We start from the raw sequence: 9119 nt of genomic DNA, 5'->3' as shown, positions 1-9119 counted from the left end.
GCAACCACTAATGATAAATTGTCACTGTGGTGCCACTGAATGCCATGCATTACTAGTATCACACTTTCTCTTGGGCAGGAGGTTAGCTGTGTGCTTCTTAAATATGAAAGCAATAGAATATTAGAATCCCATTTTAGGGGACTGTTTTCTTGGGACCTTTCTGATAGCTATTCTTACTTTAGTCTAGAGCCTGGAAGCCAACACATAGCACACTCAAATAATGTAATTGAGGTGGATTTAATAAAAGGGCTATTTATAAAAATGAAGATAGTGCTGGTAGATTGAATAACTGACTTCAGTTCTTCAACCCTGCCTTTATCCATATCCTTACATGTTCTTGTTATGGGTGGAGTGTACTTCCTTGTCTCACTTCTTTGGGCTTAGTCATATGACTTTTTGGCCAATGGCATGCGGGTAGAAGTGAGACCACACCAGTTCCAAGCTTAGGCCTTAAGAGTAATCACATGTTTTTGTTTGCTCTTTTGAGGCTCTGCCACGACCATGAGAGAAACATATCTACTGGTCCAAAGAGGGTGAGAGGCATGTGGAACAGAGTTTCTCCTTCTACCCCATAGACCTCCAGTGAGAAGCATAGCTGCTCTAGCTACCAAAGCATGAAGTAAAGATGCCCAACTGAGCCCAGCCTACGTCACCCAAGTTCTAGCTGACCTGCAGATCTATCAGAACGAATGGTTGCTTTCAGACATTGGACTTTGGAGTGGTAGAAATGCAGCACTGGTGTAGCAATAGCTGGCGGATACATGAGAATAAATAAAAACAGTAAGAGATGGGGCAGAAGCCCAGAGATGCTGATGGTAGGCTTAAAGGATCAAGGGGAGGAAGAAGTCACTAGAACCTAACGAGAGTAGCTGAAGAAGAAAATGTTTGACGAGAGCTGTGGCCTTTGATAGAGGGATGTAGACAATCCACAGAAGCCAAGCAAGGCGAATAAATTTTATCCCTTCACTTTCCTCCTGTCTTCTGACCTCCTGCTGGTATCTCTTATTACCAAAACTAGAAGGTAAGGGAACCCACTGGTGCAGGCCATTAAAAATTTTTTCTTAGTGCATAAAGCAGGATGAAGGCCTGGAAGGGACAATGGAAAATATCCAACATACTTTGTATGCCTGAAAATGGCTTTGTTTACCCTCATACTCGTATGATAGTTTGGCGGGTGGAGTATAGGATTCTAGGTTTGAAATGATTTCCTCTAGAAGTTTGAAGAAATTTCCAATGTAGTGTAGCTGTTGAGAGGTTTGAAATTCTTCTGATCTCTTATCCTATAAATGTGACCTGTTGCTTCTCTCTCTCTTGAAATGAGCAGAATCTTCTTGTTGTCCCAAATATTTGCAAATTGTCTCCATGTGCCTTGCAGTGGATTTACTTTCAGTCATTGTTCTAGACACCCGTAGGGTCCTTTCAATCTGGAAACCTATGTCCGTCAGTTCTGGAAGTGTTTCTAGAATTATTTCATTGATAATTTGCCCTATTCTGTTTTCTTTTTTTTCTTTTTGGCGGTACGCGGGCCTCTCACTGTTGTGGCCTCTCCCGTTGCAGAGCATAGGCTCCGGACGCCCAGGCTCAGCGGCCATGGCTCACGGGCCCAGCCGCTCCGCGGCACGTGGGATCTTCCTGGACCGGGGCACGAACCCGCGTCCCCTGCATCGGCAGGCGGACTCTCAACCACTGCGCCACCAGGGAAGCCCCTATTCTGTTTTCTTGCTCTCTCTACATTTCTAATTTTCTCTCTCCTATTTTCCATCTTTTTCTTTTTACTCTCCTTTCTGGGAGATATCCTCAACTTTTCCCTTCAATTCTATTGAGGTTTATTTTAATAACATGTTAAAATTGAGCTATGCCTCATATAACATACGACTTTAAAGTGTACACTTCAGTGGTTTTGTCTATTCACTATGTTGTGCGACCATCATCACTATTAAATTCCAAAACATTTCTAACGTCCCCGGAAGAAGCTCTGTACCTATTAGCATTTAATCCCAATTCCCTCCACTCCCATCCCTAGAAAACACTAATCTATTTTCTGTCTCTATGGATTCACGTATTCTGGACATTTCATAAAAATGGAATCATACAATATGAGGACTTTTGTGTCTGGCTTCTTTCACTTGGCATAGTGGGTTTTTTTGTTGTTTTGTTTGTTTGTTTTTGTTTGTTTGTTTTTTGCGGTACGCGGGTCTCTCGCTGTTGCGGCCTCTCCCGTTGCGCAGCACAGGCTCCGGACGCGCAGGCCCAGAGGCCATGGCTCATGGGCCCAGCCGCTCCGCGGCATGCGGGATCCTCCCGGACCGGGGCACGAACCCGTTTCCACTGCATCGGCAGACGTACTCTCAACCACCGCGCCACCAGGGAAGCCCCATAGTGGTTTTTCTTTTTTTAATTAATTAATTTATTTATTTTTGGCTGCGTTGGGTCTTTGTTGCTGCATGTGGGCTTTCTCTAGTTGTGGCGAGCGGGGGCTACTCTTCGTTGCGGTGCGCGGGCTTCTCATTGACGTGGCTTCTCTTGTTGCGGAGCATGGGCTCTAGGAGCACGGGCTTCAGTAGTTGTGGCACGCGGGCTGAGCAGTTGTGGCTCACAGGCTTAGCTGCTCCGCGGCATGTGGGATCTTCCCGGACCAGGGATTGAACCTGTGTACGCTGCATTGGCAGGCGGAGTCTTAACCACTGCACCAGCAGGGAAGTCCTGGCATAGTGTTTTAAAGGTTCACCATGTTCTAGCATTTAACAATATTTCATTCCTTTTTACGGCAGTAATATTCTGTTGTACACGTGTCCCTCGCCGTCTGTGGGGGATTGGTTCCAGAAGTCCCCGTGTACACCAAAATCCACAAATGTTCAAGTCCCTTATATAAAATGGTGTCGAATACAGTCGACCCTCCATATCTGAAGATGCAAACCCCACAAATACGAAGGGCTGTGTATTTATTGAAAAAGAATCCAGGTGTAAGTGAACCCCTGCAATTCAGTCCTCTGTTGTTCAAAGGTCAACTGTATAGATATACCACATCTTTTTTACCCATTCATCAGTTGATGAACATTTGGGTTATTTCCACATTTTGGCTATTATGAATAATGCTGCTATGAACATTCATGTACCAATTTTGTATGAACATATGTTTTCGATTCTCTTGGGTGTACACCTAGAAGTGGAATCGCTGGGTCATATGGCAATTCTATGTTTAACTTTTTGAGGAACTGCCAAACTCCATTGAGTTTTAAAATTCTGTTACCAATTTTGACATTTCTCAGAGCTCTTCTTTTCATTTCCTGAGTGTTTATCCTTTTAAAAAATTGAATGTAATATCTCTCCTCTCTGAGGATATCAATGAAATTTTTTAAAAAGATTTCTTCTCTCTGTATAGTCTGTCTCATGAAGCTAATTTAATTTACTCTTTAAAAATCTCTTTTGGGCTTCCCTGGTGGTGCAGTGGTTAAGAATCCGCCTGCTAATGCAGGGGACATGGGTTTGAGCCCTGGTCCAGGAAGATCCCTCATGCTTCGAGCAACTAAGCTCGTGAGCCACAGCTGCTGAACCTGTGCTCTAGAGCCCGCGAGCCACAGCTACTGAGCCTGCATGCCACAACTACTGAAGCCCGTGTGCTTAGAGTCCCTGCTCTGCAACAAGAGAAGCCACTGCAATGAGAAGCCCGTGCACCACAACGAAGAGTGGCCCCCAATCACCGCAACTAGAGAAAGCCGCGCACAGCAACAAAGAAACAAAGCAGCCAAAAGTAAATAAATAAAATAAATTTATTTTTTTAAAAAGCTGATAAAAATCTCATTTTCATGCAAACATTCATGACACTAAATAAATATCCAGTGTTTTAGATAGCTTCCTTTTGCCCTTACAACTTCATTCCTCATCTGGCTCAGTGCTCCCAGAGGATGATGTGTATGTCTCCATCATAGGCTTCCTTGCCTTCTGCCTTCCACTTGGGTTCTACCATTTGGCTAGAGATGAGAGATAGAACAAAGTCTGGGTGTTTATTCTCCCAGCAACCTCTCTGTGAATGTGACCTTATTTGGAAATAAGGTCTTAGCAGATGTAATCAAGTAAAGATGAGGTCATACTGGATGAGGGTGGACCCTTATCTAATGACTGGTGTCCTTATAAGAAGAGGGAGGTTTGGACACAGACACAGGGAAAAGGCCATGTGATGATGGAGCAATGTGTCTACAAGCCAAAGGATGCCAGGGATTGCCAGCAACCACCAGAAGGAGAGCCGTATGGAACAGATTCTCCCTCAGAGCCTCCAGAAGGAACCAACACTGCCAACACCTTGATTTTGGACTTCTAGCCTCCAGAGCTGTGAGAGAATAAATTTCTGTTGTTTTAAACTAAAAAAAAATAAATCTCTGTTTTCTATGTTAGAGGCTTTGCCCAAATGTTCATGTCTCAAAATCCTTGGCCTATCAAGAGCGATTTCATTCACGAATAAAGAACCAGAGAACGGATTGGATCATGCTCACTCTCATGCGGGTAGTCTTGTTGACTTTGAGTTTCAAAGTGAGTTGATGGGCTGTTTGTTGAGCACCCCTAATGTCAGTTATTTAGGTCAGATTCTTCAGAGAAGGGCCTTCCAGTCTGTCATCTGGAAGGTTAGGATCCTTCTACCTGTGCTCTGGGGGATGAATGGGAAAGAGGGCTGGATGTCTCTGGACTCACGATTCTGTGGCACATGGTCACGCCACATTCTTCTTCGGGCATGGTGGTTCCGTCCTCAAGTGGGCCTGTATCTCTCAGTCTAGGGGCTATTCTATTCTCTCCGGAATGTAAACCTCCAGATTTCTGCTAGGATGTGGGGCGCAGGTTCCCAGTGGCATGGACTGGGTAAAGGAATCTAAGGATCTAACTGCTGTTCAAGCAGCTTTTACCCCATTTTCTTTTATGTCGCCTCCCCCTTTTCACTAACTGGTACTGCCTATTCCTGCCAATGCTGCGGTGCAAATTCTGTTGATTCTCAGCCTTCCTCGCATGCGCTTGGGATTTGGCTTTCTCGGTTCAGCTGAATCTAGTTTCCAGCTTCCAAAACTTGTTGATTTTGCCTCATTTCATGTTTGTATGTTAAAAAAAAATCCATTTGCTGTTGTTTTCATGGGGTTTCTGGAGGATACAGAATTAGATGCATGTGTTCAGTCTTCCCTCTTCATCCAGCAGTCTGCACTCCACCCCTCTAAGTGAAAAAGAAATCTGATATTTTGATTCCCATCTGAATTAGACACCATGTAATCAGACAACAGAACCCTCTATAGTTATCTTAACAGATAGAGTATAACATAAAGAATTGTTAATCAGGTGTAGAGATTGTTAACACAGTGACTGAAAAAGCTAACGGGGGAATCTCAGCTGTTATGGAGATAGAAATTGCAGGAAGCAGCTACTCCCCCTAGGCCTGGAGGAACAGAGAGAAGAAATTGGAGTTATTAGAACTTGGAAACATAGTGAAAAGGCCTCACACAGCTGTAACTCAGACCTCGGAGGAGCAGCATCGCTTGGCTGGGGCTGGGGTCTCCAACGGTGGCTGAGGCCGGGTGTGGCTGCTGGAAGGCTGGACTCAGCTGCTTCTGGACTGGACACTGCTCTGGGGGGAGGAAGACGCAATGTGACACCGACAGGCAGAGGAAGCCAACAGGAAGTGGAGAGAAATGCGCACGTGCCATCCTCCTCCTCCAGCATGGGAGTGTCTCCCTAATGGCCTATTGTCAATGCCTAAAGGAGGTCCAGCTCACAAAGGAGAGGTGTGGTGTGCGGGGCCCAATCCCAGCATCACGAAGCCACCCGGAAGGCTGGCTTGAAGCTGAGGGACCTTAGCTTAGTAACGAGTATGATCTACTCTTTCAGGTACTTGGGTATGTATGCATCCCACTAAGCCTACCTGAGCGTGCCTAAAACAACAAAATCCACTCTGTGCTTCCACCTTCTCACAAAAGCATTCTCACTCTCTCACTAAATGAGGAGACACGAAGTCCAAATAGCAACTGTATCCATATGTGGGAGATGGCCTCACTATCTATTCCTGAGCTGAATTAATTACTGATCAAATTCAGTCATAGTCCCATCCAAATATTCTGTTTCTAAACACTATCTGTTTTTTAAAATTTTTATTGGCATATAGTTGCTTTACAATGTTGTGTTAGTTTCAACTGTACTGCAAAGTGAATCAGCTATATGTATACATATATCCCCTCTTCTTTCGGATTTCCTTCCCAGTTAGGTCACCACAGAGCACTGAGCAGAGTTCCCTGTGCTGTACAGTAGGTTCTCATTAGTTATCTATTTTATACATAGTATCAATAGTGTATGTATGTCAATCCCAATCTCCCAATACATCCCACCACCACCACTTTCCCCCTTGATATCCATACATTTGTTCTCTATGTCTGTGTCTCTATTTCTGCTTTGTAAATAAGATCGTCTATACCATTTTTTTCCAGATTCCGCATATGTGCATTAATGTACGATATTTGTTTTTCTCTTTCTGACTTACCTCACTCTGTATAAACAAGACGAAAAGACAACCCACAGAACGGGAGAATATATTTGCAGATGAAGCAACGGAAAAAGGATTAATCTCCAAAATATACAAACAGCTCACGCAGCTCAATACCAAAAAAACAAACAACCCAATCAAAAACTGGGCAGAAGATCTAAATAGACATTTCTCCAAAGAAGACATACAGATGGCCAACAAACACATGAAAAGATGCTCAACATCACTAATTAGAGAAATGCAAATCAAAACTACAATGAGGTGTCACCTCACACCAGTCAGAATAACCATCATCAAAAAATAAACACTATCTGGGCTTCCCTGGTGGCACAGTGGTTGAGAGTCCGCCTGCCAATGCAGGGGACACGGGTTCGTGCCCCGGTCGGGGAAGATCCCACATGCCGCGGAGCGGCTGGGCCTCTGAGCCATGGCCACTGAGCCTGTGTGTCCAGAACCTGTGCTCCGCAAAGGGAGAGGCCACAACAGTGAGAGGCCCATGTACCGCAAAAAAAATAATAAACACTATCTTTTGATCCCAGCTTTCCTCCTTACTTTCCCTCAGTTGGTTCAGAATTTGGGGTGGGGAGAGAGAGGTATTATATACTGACCTTCTAAAACACTAACAGGTATGCTTATTGTCAACAAGTCTATCAGGTACTGTGGCAATTTACATTCATTCCCAAGAGCAGTATAAGTGAGTTCAGGCTGTTCCACATCATCCACCTAGTATTGTCAGACTTAAATTTTGCCAATTTATGAATGAGAAATTGCATCTCATTATTGTTTAATTTACATTTTCCTTACTGGGGAGGCTGAACATGTTTTTGCTGTTTGCTTATTGGACTTGGGTTTCCTCTTCTGCTCTTATTTTTTGTCTATTTGTCTAATTTTTTCCTCTTAATGATTTGCAGGAAATCATAAAACTTTTTTGGTAAAACATATTCGAAACATACAAATAAGAATAAAGGATAATATTTAAAAATTCATGTTTCCATCACCCAGCTTCATTAAATTGTCTTATTTGTTTTTATTCATTGCCTTATTTGCTTCAGATTTAAAAAAAACAGAGAAACGTCCACAATGGGCACTCTGTATCCATGGGGGAGTCCTGTAACCAAGCCCCAAGGATCCCGAGAGACAACTGTATACACCTGAGATCCTTTTGGTTCCCTTCTCCAATCCTACTCCCCTCCATTCTCCCCATAGTAATCACTATCATGAATTCAGTGTTTACCATATTCTCATGCATAGTTTTTATACCAAGTAGGAGTTATATTCAGGATACTAATCTTTGTTAATTTTATGCATTTTGAACTACAAATATCTCCTCTCGTTCTGTGCTATGTTCTTCACTTTGCTTATGTGTTTTTTGATATTTGAAAGTTTTAAATTTTAATGTGATCATGTTTATCAGATGTTTCCTTTATGGTTTGTGCTTTTTGTGTTATGTTTTAAAAATTCTTTCTCCATCTTTCCTGTATTCTTTTTGTGGATGTATGTTTTATCTCCTTGATGAATATCTATGGTCCCTTGAGGAAAGAAAGACTCATGATTTGTGTACTTCTTTCATCTTCTACGTTAATTCCAGTAACTCCCAACTGGTAGGTCAGAAACACCTGATTGGTGGACAGTAGCTTGTTGTCTTTCTCTGCAGATCAGGCTGTAGCTGCTGCCCTCTTTAGTCACTATCTTGGGTCCTTTCCTTTCTTTTCCTTTTTTGTTTCATATCTTCTCATTCTCCTTCTCATTCTTTTACACAGGACTCACAAGTTTAGAAGAATATCAGTTGCAGCTGAAAACTATTAAAAATAAAGGGGATTAATTGGCTCATACAAGTGGAAAGTCCTCGGACTTCAGCTTTGATTCAGCAGGTCCTTGACATGATCACTAAAGGAACAGATACGATGTCTTTCTTTTTGCCCTACTTCCTACCGGGTCAGCTTTATTCTAAAGCTTATTCTCCCTCACAGCCACATGACATTTTTATGTCTAATTTTGGAGGTGGGGTCTGTCCTGAGCATTGAGGATGGTAAGATGCATCCCTGGGCTCTTCCCATTAGATACGAATAGCATTCCTCCTCCCCACCCTGAGTGTGACAAGCAAATGGCTCCAGGCATTGTCAGATGTCTCCTGGGGGTGAAATCACCCCTGGTTGAGAGCTTCTATCCTAATTAGATAAGCTTAAATCGCATGTCTGGTCTTGGAATAATGAGAGCAGGCTGAGGGATGAAGGTGCTAATTGGCTTAAGCCGATCTGGATTTATTTCTAGAGCTGGCTCAACTTTTGGTCTGTGTTGATGAAGGGCAGAAATTAAAGGGAAAATCTAGGTACTAGTAGAAAGGGGGACGGTGGAAGTGATACTGGATAGTCAAGAAATGGCCACCCCCAGAAAAATCTGATATGAAGCCCAAAGTGATAGCTAAGTGACCCTTGCTACTCTTTCCCATTTTAATATTCGATAGTCAATCAAAGCTAAGCTCTCACCATTAGCTCTTCCATTATTATAGAAAGAGAGGGAAGGAGGGAGGGAGGGAGAGAGACAGAGAGAGAGAGACAGAGACAGAGAGAGAGAGAGATCTGGTGTTTTTTTTCACAAGAGCACTAAT

The sequence above is a fragment of the Delphinapterus leucas genome, chromosome 7 (genome assembly GCF_059928025.1).
Source record: "Delphinapterus leucas isolate spDelLeu-1000000601 "Yukka" chromosome 7, BTC_Dleu_Yukka2, whole genome shotgun sequence".
In the NCBI taxonomy this organism is placed as follows: domain Eukaryota; kingdom Metazoa; phylum Chordata; class Mammalia; order Artiodactyla; family Monodontidae; genus Delphinapterus; species Delphinapterus leucas.
This window is presented reverse-complemented; position numbering follows the sequence as displayed.